This window comes from Lepidochelys olivacea (assembly GCF_965140295.1).
Source record: "Lepidochelys olivacea isolate rLepOli2 genome assembly, chromosome: 22".
Classification (NCBI taxonomy): domain Eukaryota; kingdom Metazoa; phylum Chordata; order Testudines; family Cheloniidae; genus Lepidochelys; species Lepidochelys olivacea.
In genome coordinates, this window is record NC_140432.1 from 13,878,476 (window position 1) to 13,902,319 (window position 23,844).

General features: G+C 40.4%; 1 protein-coding gene and 1 long non-coding RNA gene across 2 annotated transcripts in view; one reads left to right on the forward strand and one right to left on the reverse strand.

The window, feature by feature from the left end:
• Window positions 1-23,844, forward strand: part of LOC311511335 (uncharacterized protein) — a 205,574-nt gene that overhangs the window by 32,620 nt on the left and 149,110 nt on the right. The gene's annotated exons all lie outside the window — the stretch shown is intronic.
• Window positions 1,825-23,810, reverse strand: LOC311511448. Its single transcript, XR_014709292.1, has 4 exons — window positions 23,663-23,810; window positions 18,118-18,263; window positions 6,534-6,760; window positions 1,825-1,907 (listed from the first exon to the last, which is right to left on the reverse strand). It is a non-coding gene; the product is annotated as an uncharacterized lncRNA (long non-coding RNA).

Consider the following 23,844-nt stretch of genomic DNA (forward strand, 5'->3'; position numbering starts at 1 on the left):
CTACTCGGATGTGTACATTTTGCCAGAGTCTCAGTCGCTGTGGATCAGCGTTGTTCCATTGATGTCACTAGAGCTATGCCGATTATGGGGATTAAGATCTGTGAACCTTAATGGAGTTTTTCCTGTTTTGCATTGCAGTTAGAGAATCAGGCCCAGATTTTCCCTAGAGGAGGATGTTCTTAGCTTATAGAGAAGGCTGTGGGACACAATAACAAAAAAGAAGATAGCCTCTTCAAAAATGGATTGTTATATGCACTGGAGACTGTGCAGCTTTTGCTGGAGGCATGAGTGCTTCTATTATTAACCAGTGGGTTTTGTTTTGCTGCAGGTGTCAATAGGACTCTGCAGTCAGTTAATTTCTTGCCTGTGGGTCAGAAGGTTTCTGGGCTCTAGTCCTACAACAGGATGTACATTTCTATGAGCACAGGCTGGAATTTTTCCTGTAGAAAATGTCAGCGGGATACATTTCCACTGAAATGTTTTCTGTTCCCCCTCATCAGCCTTAAACACATATACCCCCAGACCAACTGCCGGGCTCCAGAAGCAGAGCTACTAAGGCCTCCCCTTGTCCATAGATGTCCCTGTTACATCTCCAGCCTTGATTACATTTTTCACCTACTCCCAGCAAAGCCAGAGGTTTGTGTGTGTTGAGAGGTTCATCTTCTTGGCCCTGCCTCTATCCAGTGTGCTGTCCTCACTCACCTCTCCTGGCTTTTCTAGTCCCGCGCCCCTTTTCCACCGCATGGATCCCACTGAAACTTGTTCTACCTGTGGTCGTGGGCATGGTCGGAACCTATTTTTTAGGTTTGTTTCCTTTTTAAACCGAACCAATGTATATACCCCACCAGTGAGTGTGTGGTAGAGAATCCCCCATGTGCTGATCCATATGAGTCTGATACCGTCACAGTTAGGGATGGTTGGTTCTTTAGCTCAGACAGTAGGTGTTCAGTCTCTGGTGTGTTAACCAATGTAGCGGCTGTCACATGCGCACATTGTGCTACCCTGTCGGGCCAGACCGTGATCCCCTTTTGTAGTTCTCCTTGCTTCAGTAAGATTACTCATGTGAGTAAGTGGGTCACAGTCTCACCCATAAATAGAAGATAACCCCCTATTTTTCCTGGGGTTCAAAAAAGAACTAGATATGTTCATGGAGGATAGGTCCATCAGTGGCTATTAGCTGGGATGGGCAGGGATGGTGTCCCTAGCCTCTGTTTGCCAGACGCTGGGAATGGGTGACAGGGGTTGGATCACGTGATCATTACCTGCGCTGTTCATTCCCTCTGGGGCACCCGTCAGAAGACGGGATACTGGGCTAGATGAACCTTTGGTATGGCCGTTCTTATGTTCCTGCACAGATAATAATATCTTCCATCTTTGTACATTCCACATTAGAACCAGCATAGTCCGTATTTAAACACATCAATATCAAGTCTCTGTTGATGCCCTGCACAGGATTAAGTGCATATTCCTTTGGGGGAAAAAGAATAATTGGCAATTTCTTCCTGCTGTTTGGGCAGTGGTGGAGATTGCTTAGCAATAGCTTTATTATAAATACTAATTATGTAACCAGACTATTTTTTTTTTAATATGTGAACACAAAGGAGGATCTAGAAACATTTCCACCTTGGGGCTATTTATAGCTGCCCCGTTATGAGGTGTTTCTTTAAAGGAGCCCAGACTCCCTGTGAAAGACTCTAAACCTCCTTGAAGACGGCATGTAAACAATATGAACTTGGCAAAAAAAGCCATATATACTAACGCACCAAAAAGCTGTGCCCATTCCAGCCTTGTTAATTTAACTTGTTCTGTTCTTTAAGAATTCTGGTTTTTTTTTAATATCTTTGCTCCTCATTAACACTTTTATTGCTGTAGCCTGGCGAGGTGGTGGTGTGGCTTGCACACTGGACCTGAAAATGAGAGAGGGGGAAAATTTAGCAAATATTTTTTCCCTAAAATTTCTTTTGGGTTGTCTTTTTTTTGGGGGGGGGGGGTAGGGTGAAAGATTTAGAACTCGAAATGTAAGAGTTTTAAAAAAAAACTTGGCCAGCTCTATGGTTTGGTCAAAAATAAAAACCAAAAAAAGAGGCGACTAAGGGGGGGTATGATAGAGGTCTATAAAATCATGAATGGTGTAGAGAAAGTAAATAGGGAAGTGTTATTTACTCCTTCTCATAATACAAGAACAAGGGGCCACCAAATTAAATTAATAGGTAGCAGGTTGGAAACAAACGCAAGAAAGTATTTTTTTCACGCTAATCACTGTCAACCTCTGGAACTTCTTGCCAGAGGGTGTTGTGAAGGCCAGTGCTATAATGGGGTTCAAAAGGGAGCTAGATAGGTCCATCAATGGCTATTAGCCAGGATGGGCAGGGATGGTGTCCCTAGACTGTGTTTGCCAGAAGCTGGGAATAGGCAACAGGGGATGGATCACTTGATGATAACCTGTCTGTTCATTCCCTCTGGGGTACCTGGCATTGGCCACTGTCAGAGGACAGGGTACTGCACTGGATGGACCTTTGGTCTGACCCGGTATGGCCGTTCTTATGCAGAAGAAAGTTCAATTAGTCTTGGATTTATACATTTCGTTTTGAAATTTGATGGAAATTTACAACACGTCGCCCCGCTCTGTTTAGAATCCCTGGACTCTGGAGAGCTCCCTGAAGTGTCTCTCGCCACTTTCCTGGGGTTTTCACTGACTTCTGTGCCCGGTAGAAGAGCAGGGTTGGGAACTAAGGGAAAGGTCTCTTGGATGAAACTTACAAAACCTGAGGTGCTGTGGGCACGACTCAGGATTTCCCACAGGGGTGGCCCCCCCACTCCAGGCCGCTGTGTACTGCCCTGCGCTGTGTGTGCGTGCTGGGTGCCAAGGGGCTGTACTTCGTAAAGCATTTTGAAATGGAAAGTGTTCTATGGAAGGTAAAGTGCAGGGGTTCTCTGCTTTGGCTAATGTTACTTGAGGCCAGATTTTCATGAAGCTCAGCTCCCACTTAGGCACCTGAAAAAATGTTAGGGGTTGTTCCCCACCCCACCCCCCACCCCCCAAAGTGCTGAGCAGAGCTCTTTGGAAAATGCTAGCCACTTACTTTGGTCCAAAATGGAAGCTGAGATGTTTTGAGAAACCTGACCCATAATGACTTGACTGCGGAATCACCTCACGAAAGCTTATACTCAAATAAATTGGTTAGTCTCTAAGGTGCCACAAGTACTCCTTTTCTTTTTGCGAATACAGACTAACACGGCTGTTACTCTGAAACCTCCACAGTGGAGTTTGACGAGAGTTTTGATTACGTAAAGCCGAATGTCGGAGCGCAGAGCATGCATTGGAGACAAGCAAGCAAGTAGCTCTTATTGAATAAAAGAAATGATTAATGGATTAACCCTTCTTTGGTGAACTTCTTTGAATTTAAAATGGGCTATTGCACTATTAATAACAGCATGCAGTCAGGACCTGTTGTTGTGCATTACGTGTGCAATGTGCTGTGCCAACCTTAATAATTAACCATCCCGCCACTCTTATGCAGTGGGTAAGTACAGAAATTGCTGTTTTAGAAACAGCACAAATACTTAGCTAGGGAAGCCAATGCAAAAAGAGGGGAAGTAACGTACCCAAGGCCACGCAGAGAGCTGGGGCTTAATGGAGCCTGGATTCATCCGCAGAGGTATCTGAGTCAGTAGTGAAGAATAGATTATTCTTTTGTATTATGGCAGCACCAAGGGGCTCAAAACCAAGATCAGGCCCCCATTGTGCCAGGTACTCTATGAACAGATAGTTAAAGATAGTTCCTTCTATGAAGCACTTGCTGTCTAAATAAACATGGCAGACAAAGGAAAGAGAGGCAAATCAATTTGCCCAAGCTTAGTGGTAGAGCTGGGGATTGAACCCATCTCACTGTAGTCCCAAGCCAATGGGGTGTCCGTCAGACAACACTATCTTTCTGGTCCTGCCTTGAGCTCTATGCAGGTGGATCTTTACATCCATGCAAAGCCGCATAGATTCTAGTGGAGGACCACACTGGTATATGGGTCTGCCCACTGGGGGCTTGTTGTAGGATTGGGGCTTAATTCAGAATGTAAAGTCCTTGGGATAGGGACCAAATCTTCCTCCCTATAAGATGCTGGCAGCATGAATGATATAAAGGAGCATTTATTTAGGAGCCGTTATTGTTAAGCTGTTCTCCTTGTTAGTACTTACTCTCTTTCAGTTTCTTAAGCTATCTTATACCTCTCTCCATTAGAACCAGAGCAACATTTTAGGGAAAGCACTATTATTTGAAAGGATTAGACCTTAAAGAATGTGCATCGGACTTGAAGTACTGAAGCACAGTGGGTGATACCAGAAGCATCTGCAATCTTAGGAGTGCTCTGAATTGCAAAGAAGAATGTGTGGCCACTGCAGTGGGTTATTTGGAATGTAAAATGAATCTGTGGGTGCTACCAGACACCAGCAGAGAATATCCAAGTGTCTAGGTGGGCACCAAGATCTGCACTAGACAATATGAAATATGCATGTGAAGTACTGGGGAAAGGGGTGAGGAGGGAAGATGGGTGCTGGAATTTAAACCTAGATTAAGCTACTGACATGTTTTGCTCTCAGTTCTGAAGTATCTGTCGCATGCTGTTCTCCTCTTAATCTGTCAGTTACAGTTAATAGCCGATCAGAGCAGTACTTTAATGAGTAAGCCAGATTGTTTGCATAAACAGTTGTTAGGCTGATGTAACCAAGAGCAGTTTGCTACTGAATTCTCCTTGTATGACTTACACCTGCATTTTTTTTCCAATTTACTTCCTGCCAGAAGGACACCTGAGCCTACTGGTGAATTTTATTTGATATTTACATAAGTGCAGAGCCCTCATCTTTTCTTATTCACTTCTATCCCACCATCTACACTCGAATTTGATGTTAAGACACTCCAGGGTGTGACTTCAGGTGTAATAATTCACAGCTAGCACTTCGTCTGAGTGCTGCCTTTTTGCAACTAGGTGTGAATTATTAGACCCGGCTTCTCACCTTCAAGTGCCTTATCAAGATTATAATAATAAGAGCTGTACAAGGAAAAATTAAGTGTGGCGCACAATCTGGGAGATTAAAATCTGCATGCTTGTCAGTGTCCGTTGGCATATTTACAACTTAAATTTTGCCTTTTGAAGAGATTTCAGGCTCTTCAAACAAAGATAATAGATCAGTAGGAAGAGCAATGTTTGCGGTTTCATGTATTAGTTATTACTACTAAGGATCGAAAAACATCCCCAAACTTGGAGATATTCAGATGCTGATGCAAATCTGAGCTCTGTGGCCTCATCTTAGAGCTATTAATAATAATTAATAACTTTCCATTTATGCAGAACCTTTTAAATGAAAATATCAAAGCCCTTCACAAATATTAATTAATTTAAACATCACTGCACCTCTGTGAAGGAGGTGGGTAGTAAGTCAGGTGCAGAGATGGGATGAGAACCCCGGAATCCTGACTTGTAATGTGCTGCTCAGACACCAAGGCAGAATGCCATCCAGTGTGAAACGTATGTTGAAGGTGCGATCCTTGAAGAATGTAGCTTTTAATCTCGTTTATTGCGAGCTGATGCTGCACTAGCTTTGGAGAAATGAAGCATTCTTCCATTTTGCAGAGGGGGAATCTGAGGCACAGAGTGACTGAATTATTTGCTCATGGTCACACGGGAATATAAACCAGAGCTGAACCCCCATGTGGTGTCCTGTTCACTCCAGTTGCAGGGGACTCCCCCCTCTGAGTCAGTAATGATGCATTGCCTGGGCATAGCATTGACAACACTATACTGTGGGAGTGCCTGTTTTTTGCAGGAGACATAAAAATCAAGGTCCTGGCTCCTTGTGATCATTAGTGGTGCCATGATACTTTTTACAAGAGTGGAGTAGTAAATCCTGATCATCTGGCCTAATTTCAACCTAGGAAATTATATTCTATTCACCTAAAATTTCCCCTGTGTTTTGGATTAGGTATTCTTCGCTTCCAATTTTCAGCAGTCCTTCAAAGATGCTGTGTGCTACTGTGTTTCAGTATGGTGCTTGGTGATATACATTACTGATCATTTGTAAAGCCTTTTGAGATCTCCGGGAGACAAGGTGTTATAGAAACACATTGGATAATGATGGTATTGGTGCTAATGAGTTGACAGGGCTTCTTGCAGCTGCTCATTGGACATTTGGCCATTTACCCAGACATGTCTTGAGAACTATCAAATCATGGGGAGGTTGCAGCAGACCAGACAGCTGACTCCATCAGAATGCTGCCATAGGAAAATTAGCACCATTTATTTAGGTTAACAGATGGTGATCAGGGACTTGCTCAGCTTTGGCATAGAAAGTGAGCAAGGGTACTGCCTGTGATTTACTTCCCGAGAAAGATATATAAAGAGCATCAGTATAATGAGCCTATACAATCTTTGAGAGTCGGCTTTTAAACGAAATACTCACTTGCACCCAGGAAGATGGATTGACAGTATTTTACCTTTATCAAAATTAATTTTCCCCTTGTATAGGCTTGTGATCTACTTACCAGCTAGCCACACCCATTGGTTGGGCTCTGCGTGGTTGAACTGTCGAGGATACGCAGCCACCTTTTCAAAAGTTGCCTCTTGAATGCTTTCATTTTTGTGACCCCCTCTGAGTTTCTTTGTCAGAGGTGCTGAGGACTGGCTGCTTCCACTGACTTTAAATGGAGTTTAGCGCATCCATGGTGTCTCAGATTAGGCGGCTTGGGTGTAGGGCGCACAAAATCAGTGGCTATGTTGGAAAAATTGACCATAGTGATACATTAAGGTCAAAGTATGACTTTCTCTCACTTGAAGAGCATGAAAGTTAAAGAGCAAGAGACAGCATTATTTTCTCTTTCCCCCTTCTCCTTTTTTTAAAAAAATTCTACCTCTTCTCCCTCTCTCCTGACTACCACCACTTGTGTAGTAGAAAAAGGTAGGGGAGATTAAAGAAGTCAGAGAAGGTGAGAATTTTTCCACAGTTTCAAAACAAAGTATTTAAAATGGAATTCAGTGAGGGTTCCAAAATTCTTCTTTCCCTTTTGACTCAAACCCCTCATTTTAAAAAATGGAAGACCTTTTGACTGGCTCTGGTCCGTCCCATTAGGAACAGGATAGAATGCCAGTGATGTTTATTGAGCACTCTCTGGGTAAGCGCATAGCAACCCCACCCTGGGGAATCAGGAATGCCCCCTGTTTATTGCACCGTCGGTACAGACACACTACAGATGGCTTCTATTTTCCTGTATAACTGGAAACCTCCATCCACCTTTCTTCTACCTCCTACAAACCCACCGGTTCAAAATGTGTCTGCTGTGATCCCTGCTCAGCTGACAGAGGAATCTGGGGCAGGTGTGGAGGAGGCAGCTGTACATTGAAAGCTATGGGCTTGTCTTCATAGGGATTCTCAGCTAAGGTAATCTAACTAAAGGTTTGGTTTTTTTTAAAATGGATTTGTTAAACTGCATTAAACCCCTGTGTGGATGCTCTTACTCCAAATTAAAGTGGCTTTAATTCATGTTGGAAGTACCCTAACCACTAGATCATGCAGCAACATTCACTAATAATAAGCATTTCCTCTGTGTTATACATACACAAACACATACTTTCTCTCACTCACACACACATTGAGAGAGAGAGAGAGAGAGAAAGAGGATCTATGTGTATCACACAAACAACTGCTAAAATATTCCCTTGAAGTGTGAGAACATCTGTTTTTTATAAGGAAACTTCTTTGCATGTTGTTAAAAATTGTGTTCCTATTTTAAAATTCAAAATAACACTGTTGCTAGCAAGTAGGACTCAAAAAAAAGCCCGAGGCAATTAGGTGCCCATCCTAATTCAATCTTCATTACATCACACCAGTTCTGATGGTCGCAGCAAAGGTCACAAAAGATCATTGGGTGCAGCCCTTCTCGTGTTGTTTGATTAATGCTGGACAGTGGTACAGAAAGGGTTAAAGATTAAGGGAGTAAAGGATTGGGGATACAAGATTGATGTGCTTGCCAGGTAATCAGGATCAGCTGAAGCTCCTTATTAAAGGGATGAGCTGGCTCAGCTTTGATCACTCAGTAAAACACAAACACCTAGGAGAAAGGTGTGGCTTGAACTTTATATTTAGAAGCACAGCAAACAGGCTCTCTTTGCTCAGTGGGAGCTGGGAGGGGAGAGATTTCTGACGACTGAAATCAGGCTAAAGGGAACATTGGGGCTTTACTCTAGGAATCAACAGGGTCAAAGCTAGCTGCTTGCTCACTTATTATTTCACTAGCTGGGATGCACTGGTTAAGGAATACAATAAAGCTGGGATTTTTGAGCGTGTTTCTGCATCTTGGGTGTGGTAACTTGAGTTAACCTGAACCCAGGGCTCTGATGCTGCAATGTACATCATCCTTAAGCTACCAAGAAAAGCCCCTATAGGTGACTCTTTGAGGTGGTGCAGGGGGGAAATGCCTGACGGGTTGACTGGCTGCTAGATTCCCTCTGAGGAGGCTTTGTGTTTTGCACCCATCATAATTATGTTCTGCATTTAAGCAAGTCAACTGGGCAAGTTGCTACAAACACACGTCATTGTCACAACACAGAGTCACTGAATGTTTGTGAAGATAAATACGCGCACACATACGGATTGGGCTACTTAGCCTCCTCAATATGTCAAGCTTAAACCTTTGAACTACATTGTTCTCGCACTCCTCAAGAGGAGTTAAGATACGTCTGTGATGCATTATTCGGAAAGAAATCTTATGCCCTCTAATATGAAGACATTTGAAGTGGGAAAAACTTACAAGTGCACTATACATTGTAGTGTAGCGTTTCCCAACATAGCATGTAAGGCTGTCGTGACTGCTGGCTCCAACCTTCCATTTCTTAGAGTGCACTCCAGCCTCTTCTAGCTCCTGTTGACTTCCAGATGAATTTAATATGGCCCTCTAATGCTGGCTCCGACCTTCCATTTCTTATAGTACACTCCAGCCTCTTCTAGCTCCTGTTGACTTCCAGATGAATTTAATATGGCCCTCTAATGCTCAACCATAGAGGAGCTTGGCTTTCACCAAACCCTAGTCTTTTATGCACAGTTGAATAGGAAATAGAAGGCAGTAGCTCATGGAATGAATGTCCTAGCTCTTCACATGGTTGAGACCAGAGTCCTTGGGGTCACCAAAGTTCTCTCTTGTAGATTGTCGTTCCTCTCAGGCACGCATTTATTTATTGAAGTTCTGCGGAGAAAACTCTTCTACATTGGTCATCCCAAAGCTAAAACTCAGCTTGGAGATGTTCAGCCCCAAAGTTAGTTTGCTATAAATTTCACTTCCGTCACTCTGCAGAGCCATGGTCTGGTCCTGAGAGAGAGGCAGTCTGGAGGTCTAAGCACAAATAAAGAGCTCAGAACGCTTCAGTTCTACTCCTATTTGTGGGGGTGATTTGACCTTGGGCAAATTACTTAATTGTACTATGCCTGAATAATTAGTTAATATTTGTAAAGAGCTTTGAGCATGTGAAATGTTGTGTAAGTACTTTGAATTATCAGCCATTTTTTTTAAAACTAGCAATCCAAACTCATTAGTATTTTTGCTGAATTTTGATGAGATCTTTGCACACTTCTAAGGGGGGAGGGGAGGAAAGAGTTTTAACTTAATATGAAATTTTCCATAATCAAGATATAATTAGTGATGACTTCTGAGGTTTTTTTTGCTTTAAATAATTTAGTTCAGGCAAGTTTGGAAAGCAATTTCTTAAACACTGCGAATGGTAAATCTCCTGGGAAGAGGCTCTCTTGTAAAACTTTTGGTGCTTCCAGCCTTGGCCAAAAATAAAAGTAGAACATCCTTCCTCCTAGTATTTGACACTTGTGGAGGCTGAGCTTGTATCAGTGGCATCAGCATAGAGCCTTTGTGTCCTGACAAGCATGTGGAAATTGCAGGGATGCATGAAACTGTTAAATCATGAGACTATAGAGAAAATGACCACGTCAAGACCTTGAGAAAATTCTTAGTGTGTTGTAGTATATCTGCCATGTTAACTTGAGTGGCATAATGAATTCTCCACTGAATTTGATGAACTTCTTGGCTCGTCTTGCCTGGCTGTAAGAAGCTTTATTTAGAGTAAATCTGATCTTTATTTAGAGCAATTCTAAAAATGGACACACATCTGAGATTTTTAATTTCATATTAGTTTGCCCATCCCTAAAATTTAAGAATCCCATCTTTTTCTTGTCCTGGGTATGCAATGAGCTAGCTAGCTTCCCAACCTATAGAAATCAGTGCCTCCATCTTGGGAACCCGGCATTCTGGAGATGCATGGATTTCTCCCCAATCGTTTGACACATAGTAAAATTAAGTCACTTCAGTTTGTAAATAAAACTAATCCTGCCAGCTAACCCTAAATATCCTTTGGATCAACTCAATTATTTTCACCGAATTTGGTTTTACTTCTAAAAAACCCAGATCTTTGTCGTTAATAAAAATGCCCTTGAAGATTTCACAGCAATCTGATGCCCAGAAAAATGAGGTAGCTGAAGATTTATTTCTCTTAAATAGAAAAGAAAAAAAGGTTTGTTCTCTAAATACTGTTTGATCTGTAGAATTGCATTTGGTTTTAATGATGTGGAGGAAAAAGCTATAAACACAGTGCTTGGATAATTGTAACTTATATTGGGTACAGGACAGCGGTCAGCTTAAACGCAAATATTTTTCAGTGATAGGTTTACAATTATGCAATTAGCTTTTTATTATTTTCCCATTTATTAGCTGTTTGCAAACTAAAGCAACCCAGTCGTTGCACACCCACAAAAGAGGTCCTTGAGGAAATGAATTTTGCTGGCAAATTTTATTTAAATTCTTGCTACATGAATAGTTGGGGCCCTTGAAAAGTTTTCTGAGTACCTAAGAGTTCATTGAGGATGTTTCATTTCTATGCAGTGCAGTGATCACTGAAATTTCTGTGGGCTGAGGATCTAATCCATAGCACACTGAAGTCAACAGAAGTCTTTCACACACTTTTCAGGTCACTTTGGGCACGAGTCACTTCAATGCTTAAATTCCACTTCTGTAAAATGGGGATAGAAATACTTCCTTTGTTCTGCCCTAGATGGTAAGTTCTTCAGGACAGAGACCTTGTCTTGTTAGCTCCCTAGTGCAATGGGTTCCAGCCCTCTTCTGGGATACAAATAATAATCGCCATCAATGGGTGCTCACTCAGCACCTCTGAGAAGCAGACCACTTATATGGGTGCCTAGCTTTAGGGACTCTGGTTTGAAGATGTCCAAAACTACGGCTTCTAGAAGCTAGATCATATTTAAAGTTCCTGCCTCCAGCTGCCTCCCTATCTTTTTTGTATTCCATTCCCAAAAGGTATTTGTATGAAAAAAACAGAACTTGTTGCTTTAGGAACTCAAATATTAGGAGTGCTGTGTTTTAAAATAATAACTTCAGCATCTCCTCAATACTTTCCCAACCACTTGGCCACCTACCCTCTTTCTCCTTGTTTGACTTTGCCCTAGTTAATATTCCAACAGGTGTTTCCTTTTTAAGTGGAATTTTTAGGTCGTCCTCTCCAGAAGCCTCCTGCATAATAACGGCATATTTGCAATGTGGCGGCTTTAGTGAGAGAGAATTTTATTTTCTTAACCCCACAGTTTCCCTTTCTTTGGAGAGAAGGGTCATGATTTTCAGTCTCTGCTGCCCGTTCTTCCCCTCTGATAAATGTTCAAGGTGTCCCTTCAGAAAATTCCTGCTGAGTTTGTGAAGTGGAGAGGTGGGGCGGGAGTAAGGGGCTCTGTCATTTCTTTCTATAGCAAAGTCTGTACAATCTCAGCTTCTGATTGTTGATTCATTTCCAAGTTTGAACGCTATTAAAACCAACCATAATGTAAAAGTTTTTTAAAGTGGCTTAGAAGACACTCTTTTTTGTTTAAATTCTGGTGTTGATAGAAATTATTACCATGATCTACTGGAGTGGGGGAGCCAACTGGAGCCTATCATAAAAAAATCCACCATCAATCTGAAAGATGGGTGGATGTGATTTCCCTTCCTCAAATGGTTTTTTATCCCTTTCTCCGCATGCTGCTAAATCATCCTTGCCAGAAAATGACCATTTTATACCTAAAACACATCTGAAGCGCAAATACTTCACCTACTAAATGGACCAGGTGTCGGATATTTAAAAATAATTCCCTGGGATGTGACACCCTCTGTCTCTCCCTTAAATTCTTCAGCTGCCTCCCGTTTCATATTACACAAGTTAAATGCTACGCTCTACTATCAGTGCACTCTGTCTCAAGAACCAATTATAAAAATATCTAGGTGTGTGTACTTGATACAAGTTTGAGTGGTGCATTTCTAATACAAAACCCAAGGAGGGGACAAAACGCCACTACACTTCAGAAAAAGTTTGGAATCTTCATGTTGTTTTGGGGCCAATGGGGTTGAAAGGTGGCAAACTCAAAAGTGAAATACTTTATCACATCATTAGCAAGTGGAACTCCTTGCCACATGATATCATTGAGGCCAAGAACGTAGCAGGATTCAAAAGGGGATTTGAAATGTACGAGAATAGCCAGAGTTGTAGTGATAAATACTAAAAAAAAAAAAGTTAAAAGTTGGGGGGGTGAAATAAACTCATATGTCTCAGGGCATAAGCTAACCTCTAACTTGTGGAGTCCAGAGGAAACTTTGTCCAAGGCAGCTTATCCTATAACTAAAGGGTTTCTTGCACCTTCCTATGAAGCATCTGGCATTGGCCACTGTTGGTGACAGATAACTAGACTAGATTAGTCCATTACTGTGGAACTGTTATGGCTATTCCTATGTTTTAAAGATGGATATGGGTTGTGGTTGAGAGAGTCCAATTTTTCTTTTGCCCCTGGTGAATAGAAGTTTTTTTTTTTTCCTTCGTGGGAGTGACTAAGGACCTCAAACTGGGATCAGGGACCTATTGTGCTAGGCCTTGTACAAAAAAAAATAAATAACACACACAAAGTTCTTGCCCCAGAATTGCAGTCTAGCATCTAGCACAGTGGGGCACAAACCTCAATGAGGCCTCTAGGTACTACTTATTATTTGCATAATAGAACATACTTCATGTTTGTTGTTCTGCGCACTGTCGTTGTATGGGCTTCTGTCAAGGTTCCTTCCCCACTCTGAACTCTAAGGTACAGATGTGGGGACTTGCATGAAAGACCCCCTAAGCTTATTCTTACCAGCTTAGGTTAAAAACTTCCCCAGGGTACAAACTTTGCCTTGTCCTTGAACCCTGTGCTGCCACCCCCAAGCGTTTTAAACAAAGAACAGGGAAAGAGACCACTTGGAGACATCTTTCCCCCAAAATATCCCCCCAAGCCCTACATCCCCTTTCCTGGGGAAGGCTTGATAATAATCCTCACCTGTTGGTACAGATGAACACAGACCCAAACCCTTGGATCTTAAGAACAATGAAAAATCAATCGGGTTCTTAAAAGAAGAATTTTAATTAAAGAAAAGGTAAAAGAATCACCTCTGTAAAATCAGGATGGTAAATACCTTACAGGGTAATCAGATTCAAAACATAGAGAATCCCTCTAGGCAAAACCTTAAGTTACAAAAAGACACAAAAACAGGAATATATATTCCATCCACACAGCTTATTTTACTAGCCATTAAACAAAAGAAAATCTGACGCATTTTCTAGCTAGATTACTTACTAACTTTACAGGAGTTGCAAGGCTGCATTCCTGATCTGTTCCCAGCAAAAGCATCACACAGACAGACAGAACCCTTTGTTCCCCCGCCCCCTCCAGATTTGAAAGTAGCTTGTCCCCTCATTGGTCATTTTGGGTCAGGTGCCAGTGAGGTTACCTTAGCTTCTTAACCCTTTACAGGTGAAAGGGTTTTGCCTCTGGCCAAGAGGGATTTTATGGCACTGGATACAGAAAGGTGGTTACCCTTCCCTGTATATTTATGACAGCTTCACAAAGGTCAGCAGGGTCAGAGCTAAGGACCTTTTGCTCCTGCAATGTTTACCATTACCTTTAAGCCAGAGGAGAGAGTATCTCCACTATCAGTATCAGGGCTTATATCCTATCCTCTGTGGGTCTCCAATTACCACTAGTCACCAACACATTGACAGGTCTGATGGTCCATCCCATGGAGGGCATTGGTACATATGCACACTCTCCAATTCAGAACACAATGTTCCTGTAAGTAGTTAGCAGCTCTTGAAAGAAAAACATGGAAATTTGTCACTACACAGAAAGATTCTGTTACTAGCAAATTGGCCAATAAAGTATACAGGGCACTTTGGATATCAGGTCTTCTGTGATCAATAGAGAAGAACACTGAGGCAGTGATTGGAAGGAAGGAGGGAAATATCCATGGGCTGTGGATCTGGCCAGTATGGAAAGGAAGCTTGGAAAAACTTCTAACTCAAGTAGCAAATTCCTGGCTAAGTGTTACTCTACATCTACGGTATAAGAAAATATTGTATCACCTAATTATGCATTATGTATGGCAAAGAGGATAAGGAAAGAAGAATGTGAGTGCTAAAGCAATATATGCTATGAATAGATTAGATTCTTCTGTTATAACTCCATTAAAAATTGAATGCCCAGTAATGTAGAGCTATTCTTAGTGCTGGTAACTCTTAAAAAGGTTAAGTCCAATAAATTTGCTCGCTGTTGCAGAGCTTCTGATTCTAACGTGGAATGGAGTAGGTGACCTCAATAAGACACTACACATTATTGGAAGTAAGGAGATTGCAATTCTTGGAACCTTCATATTGATTGGTTAAATAAATAATCTGCTAAATGGCAATCTAATTTGAAAGGTATACATTCAACTAAATTAATAAATGAACCTGGTTACACTCAGATGTTAAAAGTAGCAAAGCTGCCCTGATTGATTGGATACTTATAAACAGACCAGGAAGAAGATGGAAATTACCAGACCCATTTAAGAATCCTTATATTTGTTATATCACGCAAATATTAAAAATAAAGGCTTCCAAGGAACTGTAAAAACAAACACTTCAAAACCGCTTGTGATCGAGCCAGATAGATTTCATAGCAAAACTTCCTTTCTTGTGTTGTTACATGAGATTATTAAAATGGAAAGAATTATTCAAATTTACTTTTCACTATTTTTTCTGCTTATGTCCTTGGACGATGCAAGATGGTCAAGTTGACTTTATTTCTGGTCAGGTTCATTTTTTGATTCTCAAGCCATTAGCTCATTGTTTTGGTGCTTGGTTCTCCAGTTCTGAAGAAGGATGTTTTGCACTTTGTTAGGCCCCAGCCCTATAAACACTTGTACATGAATTCAAGGGGATTACTCAAGATCCAGGCTTCAGATGATAAGCTGTTCAGCACACTGACATTCTTATTTGTTTTAAGCATTGTATACATTTACCTACCACACCTTTAAATAACTAAAAAGTTTTCACTGATTTTTTTTTAATTAGTAAAACTTTTATATTAATATCAGTGTTTAAAAAACATATTTTATTACATTTTGGGATTAAAGTTATGCTGTCCCTTTAAGGTGGACTAGGTTTTATGGTGCAATGATGAGAGTTGTTCAATATTTTGGCTTATGAATACATTTATTACCCAACTGATTCCATTATTTATGTTTACATTGCACAAGTACCAACTAGCCATGATGATTCAGAATAATTGACTTTATATTGATAAATAGATTAGCTAATACAGTCTGATTCATTCACCAGTGAATGAATCTGCATGCATTTTTTTCCTGTAAATAACGTCTACAATAAATTTGTGGATCAGACATTTTGTTGATGTTAAGGTTAGTAGGAGGGAAAACTGCCAAATAACAGGATAGTCAAAATGATGTATTTTGTAGCTCTGAAGTAATAAACTGAGTGAATTCCTTGCTGCATTGAAGTCAATGGGAGATTTGCCATTGATTTCAGTGAAGCCAAAATTTCAGCCACTAATTCTTCATGGTTAGCCAACAGAACATGTAAGGAGTAGCAGCTGAATTTCTCAGGTGTACTGAGAAAAGAGCAAATCTAGAACCTAATCCCATTTGGCATGAAGTTAATGGTAAAGTTACCATTTTATGGGACATGAGTGGTGTAGGATTGGGCCCTAAAGTGACAAATTAGGGCATTCTGGATACGTATATCTGTCACTAGAGGGTTTTTTAATCATTTTATCTTTTAATTATACAAATCATATTCTGTGGCGTATTTTACCATTTTCCTCTTCTGCAGCCATTTTATTAACTTTAGAGCTGTGTTGATGATTTATGGGACCTCAATTATTAATTTATATTTATATATTATATATGCTATTCCAGATTCATTATGGTATCAGCATTTTAAACAAGAGCTAAAATAATGCAGCCAAGTTGGAACCAGTCCTTCTTTAAATGAATAGGAACTATAACATGAAGTTACATTTATATAGCATCATATCTAAAATGTGTGTGTTGCCTGGACCTGCTTTACAATATTGGAAGTACCACAGGACAGTTATTTTCCTTTAAAATAATGAGGCTACAGGTAGCAATCTTCTGTATTTGGGTAATCTTCCAATTCATGAAAGTATTTTAGAAAGTGCTTACATTTAAGCATGTGTACAGTTCTGTTGGCTGCTCTTTCTGGTCAAAGATTCTACTGAGAGTGAATTTGCAGCTGGCCTCACATAGAACTCCCTGGATTTTCACTGACTGTCTTGGCCATGTGTTTCAGCTCTTCCAGTTCCCAAAAGTGGAGTGTTGAACTAGTACGTTGGCACTATCTTCATAGCATAAAGACTCCTACTGGAATTCTAGAAGGCCAACTTGGTGTCCGGCTTTGAGCTATGGGGAAACTCCATGTTGTAAACAGTTACATTTGAAAAGGTGGCTTATTGCAACAAATTGCTTCTATGGGACCAGATCTGGCAATATTTTCTAAAATATGGGGCCTGTAAATTCCACTTGTGCTGCAGAAATGGAATGTCTTTAATAGAGGAACTCTGTGTTATTCAATGGAATTCACACAGCGTGCCAGGTGGACTTTTTAAGGTCTTACAGAATCTATATGCCAAGAAGATATTTCATGTGAAATTCTAACATGGCAAGTCTGATAAAATGTACCTTGCATTACACACACTTCTGTAGTTAACCAAGCTGTTGGTCATTCTGTCTTAAGTGAACTTTATTTATCCTTGTAGCTTTTGTGTCACTTTCCCCCCCCGGCCTCATGTTTTCTTACTCATTCAGTCATTTCACTTTCTTTTCTCCTTTGAATTATTATTTGTTTCATTCTAATATTTAAAATTAATCTGTCAAAGAAGAATTTTTCTTACCATTATGACACTGTAATGTCATCACATGATTTTACAACCATGGTATGCTGGTGATTTTTTTTATATGCACCCTTAAAGGAAAATTTAATAAAATGTTATTTAATTTGAAAAGTTGAATGTGAATTTTAGTGCTGATGAAAACTGACAGCTATGGAGACCGACAACCTCTGTTTACCCACAGATAGGAATATGCCATGAGTACCTTCTGTGCAAGTTTCTCCCCAATTAAGATGTGATCCAAATGCCCACTGAAGTGCGGTGGAATGCCTCTCATTGTTCTATGGGCCTGGATCAGGCCTAAAGAAGCCCCAATAGTTAATAATGGTCAATGATTCCAAAGGGAATCCAAGTAAATATTTCTTTGTGGTTTTTCCTATTCTCTTCCTCATGCAACTTTTAAATCTTTCCCCAAGGAAGCCAAAAAGAGCATATAGGACACCTTTCCGGCCTTCTCTGTCTTTCCTCTGCTTTGGTTTACAAGCAGGTTAACATAGCGAAGGGCTAAATGGCACATAATGTATTTGCACAGCATGTATCTGTTCCCTCTACAGCAGATGGTCCACACATAGGATAACCGTGTAATACTGCTACCAATTAATAGAATGGAGTTATTTCTTTAGCTCAGGTGGTAGAGGTCTGTGGTTCAGAGTCATGCTGGGCATCATTACATATAGACTAGTGGTTGGTAGGGGGATGTGAACAGTCATGACTAGCAGGCAATGTAATGGGCCTGAGCCAGTTTCTAGTTGAGTATTAACTCTCAGGGCCCTCAATAGGAATATGAATTGCTCATGTTTAACAGGGATTATTAAACTCACCTAGATGATGAGATTCTACATGACATCTGGAGATGTATAGGTGTATCAGACCACAGTGGCCTAGATCAGGTGGGCCCAGGTCATTGGAGAGCAGGAGGAGTCCAGCCAATTCTGAGTGCTTCTTTTGAAGGAAGTTAGATTGAGGTCTGAAGAAGTAAGAAGACAACAGAGTCAGATGGAAAGAGGGACCCATAAAGAGTGCAGATAGTGAATCCACTGCTGAATAGAGACAGCAGTGGCATAGAGACATGGGATGAAGGAACAGAGATAGCAGGGGCTCAAGTTTATGATGATCCAAGTCAATGATTTCTATGGAATGTGTTGATTTAGACCAGCTGAGGACCTGGCCCTTGAGTGGGGCCTTTTTCTACACAGTTAGTATGGGGAAAGCAATCCCGGACTGGCAGATGTCATGAGAAACTGTTTGCCTACAACTGCAGGGGGCAGAAGAGCAAAAGCAGCCAATGCCATAAGGCAGGTCCAACTGCAGGGTAGGAAAAGCTGGGCCATTTAGCGAGAGCACAGAAGTTAGAAATGGAAATGAGCTTAATTTTGAAAATTAGGTCAGAAGTGCTGGTCATTCAATACACTTAAGTGCTTTTTTATCTTCATCATCACATTATGCTGTATTATTATGTGTGGAAAAACATAGGGTTTTTTCCATGAGTTAGCAATCATGTGCAAGCCTTCCTTATATTATTATACACAGTTGTGTGTCCATTCTAGATTTTCCTTCCACCTAAGCTGTTTTAGAATTAAGTACATATTGTCATCAGCATGGTATGTACTGTAACGCGATGGCTATGTATGTTGCATCCCCCTCTAGTGACTGGTACACATAGGGAATCAAAATCTGCAATGGCTAGTAGCTAATGGAGTTCTATTTTAGTATCAGTGGCAGAGGTCTGAGCTCTGGAGCTGAAGGTCCTGTTCTCTAACTCCCCATAACTCATAGTGTGGTCTCATTCCAATACTGTGTATAACTCAGGTTTGTAATATGGTTTACAAGAGCAATTAGTCTCTAGCCAATTGCTTGGCCTGAATTTCAGAGATTCACAACAACCACAACTTCCATGAAAGTCAATGGGAGCAGCACGTACACGAAAATCAGGTCTTGTATAGGTTTCAGAGTAGCAGCCGTGTTAGTCTGTATTCGCAAAAAGAAAAGGAGTACTTGTGGCACCTTAGAGACTAACCAATTTATTTGAGCATAAGCTTTCGTGAGCTACAGCTCACTTCATCGGATGCATTCAGTGGAAAATACAGTGGGGAGATTTATATACACAGAGAACATGAAACAATGGGCGTTACCATAGACACTGTAAGGAGAGTGATCACTTAAGATGAGCTAATACCAGCAGGAGAGTGGAGGGGGGAGAGGGGGAAGAAAAACCTTTTGTAGTGATAATCAAGGTGGGCCATTTCCAGCAGTTGACAAGAACGTCTTGAGGAACAGGGGGGGAGGGAGGGGAGGGAATAAACAAGGGGAAATAGTTTTACTTTGTGTAATGACCCATCCACTCCCAGTCTCTATTCAAGCCTAAGTTACTTGTATCCAGTTTGCAAATTAATTCCAATTAATGGTTCTGTTGTGTGGTGTGTGGTTGCTGGTGAGAATTTGCTTCAGGTTGGGGGGCTGTCTGTAAGCAAGGACTGGCTTGTCTCCCAAGATCTGTGAGAGTGATGGGTTGTCCTTCAGGATAGGTTGTAGATCCTTGATGATGTGCTGGAGAGGTTTTATTTGGGGGCTGAAGGTGATGGCTAGTGGCGTTCTGTTATTTCCCACTGAAGTACATTTGAATCTTGATTTCAGTCAGCTTTAGATCAGACCTATTCCTTGGTTCATTAAAACAGTGCTGTATATTTAGACCTGCATCGTTTCTGTACCCTTAAGGAAATACTAGGAATGTGGGTGTGTTGGAGAATCTAAACAGTTGAAGGAAGACTTGTACTGGAACTCCCAATTCTGACCACCCAGCAAATTAGGTACGTTCAGTTCTAGATTCAGATCTAGGCCCAGGCTTAGGCTCAAAGTCACAATCTTCATAATGGGCTGAACCAGAACATAATAGTCACTCCCCTCCAAAATTTAGTGGGTGTGGGCACAATGTCAGATGTCATGGAATCTTATCTTATTAGTATGTTTTCTGTATATGTATTAGTGATGGATTTGTGATATTGTTGTGAATATTAAATACATAATGACAACCAAAGCATGGATGGGCAACTTATAGTGTATGCATTTAAAATGGGTGGATAAAAATTGATTTATTTTTATTTGAGTTGGATTTTTGGTGTTTAAATTTAATGCATGTATCTTTCTTTTAAAAACCTATTTAAAATTAAATTTGAAATTATGACAACTGATGTTAAGGTCTAAACTTACTAGAATAAAAATTCGAGCTGTCTGTTTGTTGCGGAAGTTTGAAAGAAATACAGACCACTGAACTGGTGGAAGTCACTGCCAAAACCCTGAAAACCAGAGGTTTTTTTTTAAATGTTAAAGCAGCTTTTGACAGCAAAAGCCTGTTCTGCAGGTGCAGGGATGCTATTTTCTTCATTTCAATTTATTCAGCTAGTTGATTCAAAGTTAAAAAACCAACTGGGAGTTGAAAATCATAATAGGCACCTATCCCCCTCTTTGGTCACTGAGCTGTAGCTCACGAAAGCTTATGCTCAAATAAATTGGTTAGTCTCTAAGGTGCCACAAGTGCTCCTTTTCTTTTTGCGAATACAGACTAACACGGCTGTTACTCTGAAACCTTTAAAAATCTAGCTGTAAGTGACTAGCCCAAGGTCTTATGGGAATTCTGTGGTGGAGAAGGAAATTGAACTCATGTTTTCTGGGTCCTAGAATAGCACGCTAAAAATTCCACTATCCTTCCTCTTGGTATTATTAACCAGTAATTTTTTAATTATCCATACTCAGACCCCCACATTTTAACTTCCCCATTGATTTTGTAGTAAATATGACAACTAGTAGGTATGAAATGTTATCAGGAGTAGAGCTGGGCAAATAATGGATTTTTCTGGTTCACTGACAGTTACCAAAAAAATCTGAAAAAAATTCATTTGGGTCAAATTGAAAATGAAATTTTTGAAAACTTGAAAATGTGAAACATTTCTCGTGGGTAGAATGGAATGGTTTGTTTGATCTGAAATGAAACATCTTATTTGATTTTGTGCTTTCTTTAACTTTTTAAGTTTTTAAAATAAAAGTAAAGGACATTTCAAAACAAAAAAGTTGTTTTTGAATTTAAAAAAAATTAAATATTTCTTCTGAAAATGTCAAAGCTAAACATTTCAAAGTTGGGGGATTTTTTTAGAGTTTTTTTCCCTACCAAAACAGTTCCTCAGAATTGATGTGAATTTGCAAAATATTATGGTGTTGCCAAATCTTCCTTCCCCTCTCCACCACCCAAAAGAATGCTTCTGTCCAAAAATTTCACCCAAGAGCAACATTAGCAACATAACACTAGACCAAATAGGCCTGATTCACAGCTGTTGTCAATGCACAGTTTAGTGGCATAAAACTGGAGCAACTAACATCCTAGTCTGATATTCACTTCACATCAGGAAGATGGTTATGTAACATGATTTTACATATTTCACTACTCATTGGACACGTGGCAAAACCCAGCAAGATTCTGTAATGCGGGGACTAGTTTATCTGTATACAACTAACAGCCGAATAAAGCACACTTAATTGTAAGGATGGTCAAACTCTAATCTAAGTGCTGCCCCTAAAACATTCTTTCGTTTCTTTGAAAGTTATAGGGCGGGGGCAGGGGAAACGGGACTCTATCATGTAATGGGGGAAACAGTAGCAAGAAATATTTTATCAGTTAATTCTCTCTGTGCACTGATAGTACACGGTGAGGTTTTGTTCATTTCAAAACCTCTTAATTAATCCAAAGGAGTTAGAACCTTGTAGCATTCTTAAACAGCTGTTTAAGGGTGTTTAAGAAATGTGTTGATTGGTACTAGTCAGACATCCAAACAATAAAAAGTATCTGATCTCCAAGAACAGAGAGAGTGCTATTAGTGAAAGAGAGGAATTTGGGCAGCATGCTGTTCCTTTCTCTCCACTCTACTATATCATATGCCACCTTTTCAAAGACTTCTTTTATGAGATCACATTTGGACAATGCAAGAACACTCAGGTATCAACACCTGTGTTTTAGTTTCCAGAATATGTTGGTGCCAGGTGGGAAGAGAGTAGGAGAATGAGTCCTTGCAACAACCTTTTCAACTGGATCTTTAGAGAGAGAGAAATAGTCAACATTACTTCAGCACAGTGGGGAAGAAGGGATAAAAGATCTGCAAATGAATTCATTGTGACAACTTTTGTGAAGAATCTCAGCGTTTGATCTTTTAAAAAATTTCATAATTCTTCTGATAGATTAAAGAATGAACGGAGGGGGAGGAAGTTAACTTTCTTGCCACAATTCCATCAAACTAGTAAATATATTTTTAATAAGTAAGCGGATATCTATATTTAGCAAGCTCCTTTTTCTGTACGGGATGCATATCGAGTTATATTCAGAGCATTAGGAAAACATTCAGTAATGTGACCCTTTAGAATAAAGGTTTTAGACAAAGATCTAATGAGCTCTTATCCAATGGGAAATTGATCTGCTAAGCTAAGTAATTCACTGTTTGGAAATCCGGATTTCCACCCCCTAGGTATTTATGAAACCAGGTGTGTTGTCTTAGGGCCAGATCCTCAGCCCTGGTAAATCCATTTTGTGCTGTCCTAATTCTGTTTAGACTCTGTACCACACCCATCATTCTGATATCTGAGCACCTAATACGGTATCTGGAGATTCCCAGGTGGGATAAAGGTGGTGAAGTCAGCTCTGCACTAGTTGTTCCTACCGTCTCCAGAATAGAGAGTGTGCCAGGGAGGGTGGATGAATAGAGAGGACACCTTAGCTGCCCTGGTGCATCATGTATGCCAAGAATGGCTCCATTGAGACTATAGCTCTGAATGTTCAAAGAACTAAACTTGGGATGGCTGGATAATTTCAACAAAAAAGAAATTTTGATGAAAATTTGCGGAGGGAGTAATGAAATGTTCACCAATTCCCCTGAGCTGCCACTTTCTAACCAATGCTAAGAAGAATCTTTATTAACAATGAGGGCGTACTGGCACTTTGGCCTGCGTTATGCAGCATATCAGACTAGATAATCATTATAGTCCCTTTTGGCTTTAAAACGTATGAATATATGGTCCTGTTATTGGGCCTAGCCCGGATGCAGGAACTTATGCCAGGGACATTGAGTCTTCTACTTACAACTTTTGAAGATAATATTCAAAAATAAAAATGTAAGGCTTTTCCTTTTCATGGACATGCCTGAGAGGTCAGTTTTGTGAAATGAAATTTTCCCTATTTAACTTGAGCTTACCAAATACAGATTCATAGAGGATGCTAGTCAAAAGAAATCCAATGACCCGCCTTAAAAAGAAAAACGTTATGACTAGTAACAGCTGCTAAATGAGTAAGTAGACCCGAGTACAAAGAATTTATAATCATTTCCTCACCAAAATGCTGAGCAGCCTTCAGATGATAAGACCTGGGGGTCTTGTAGAATGAGCTCAGAACTCATCTGGAGCAGATCTGAACAGGATGGGCATTCAGTACAGGCACTGCTTTCAAAAGGCCCCACATAATGAAGAGTAATTAGGGTTTCTCCACCTATCAAAAGTAAAATACACGTTCAAGA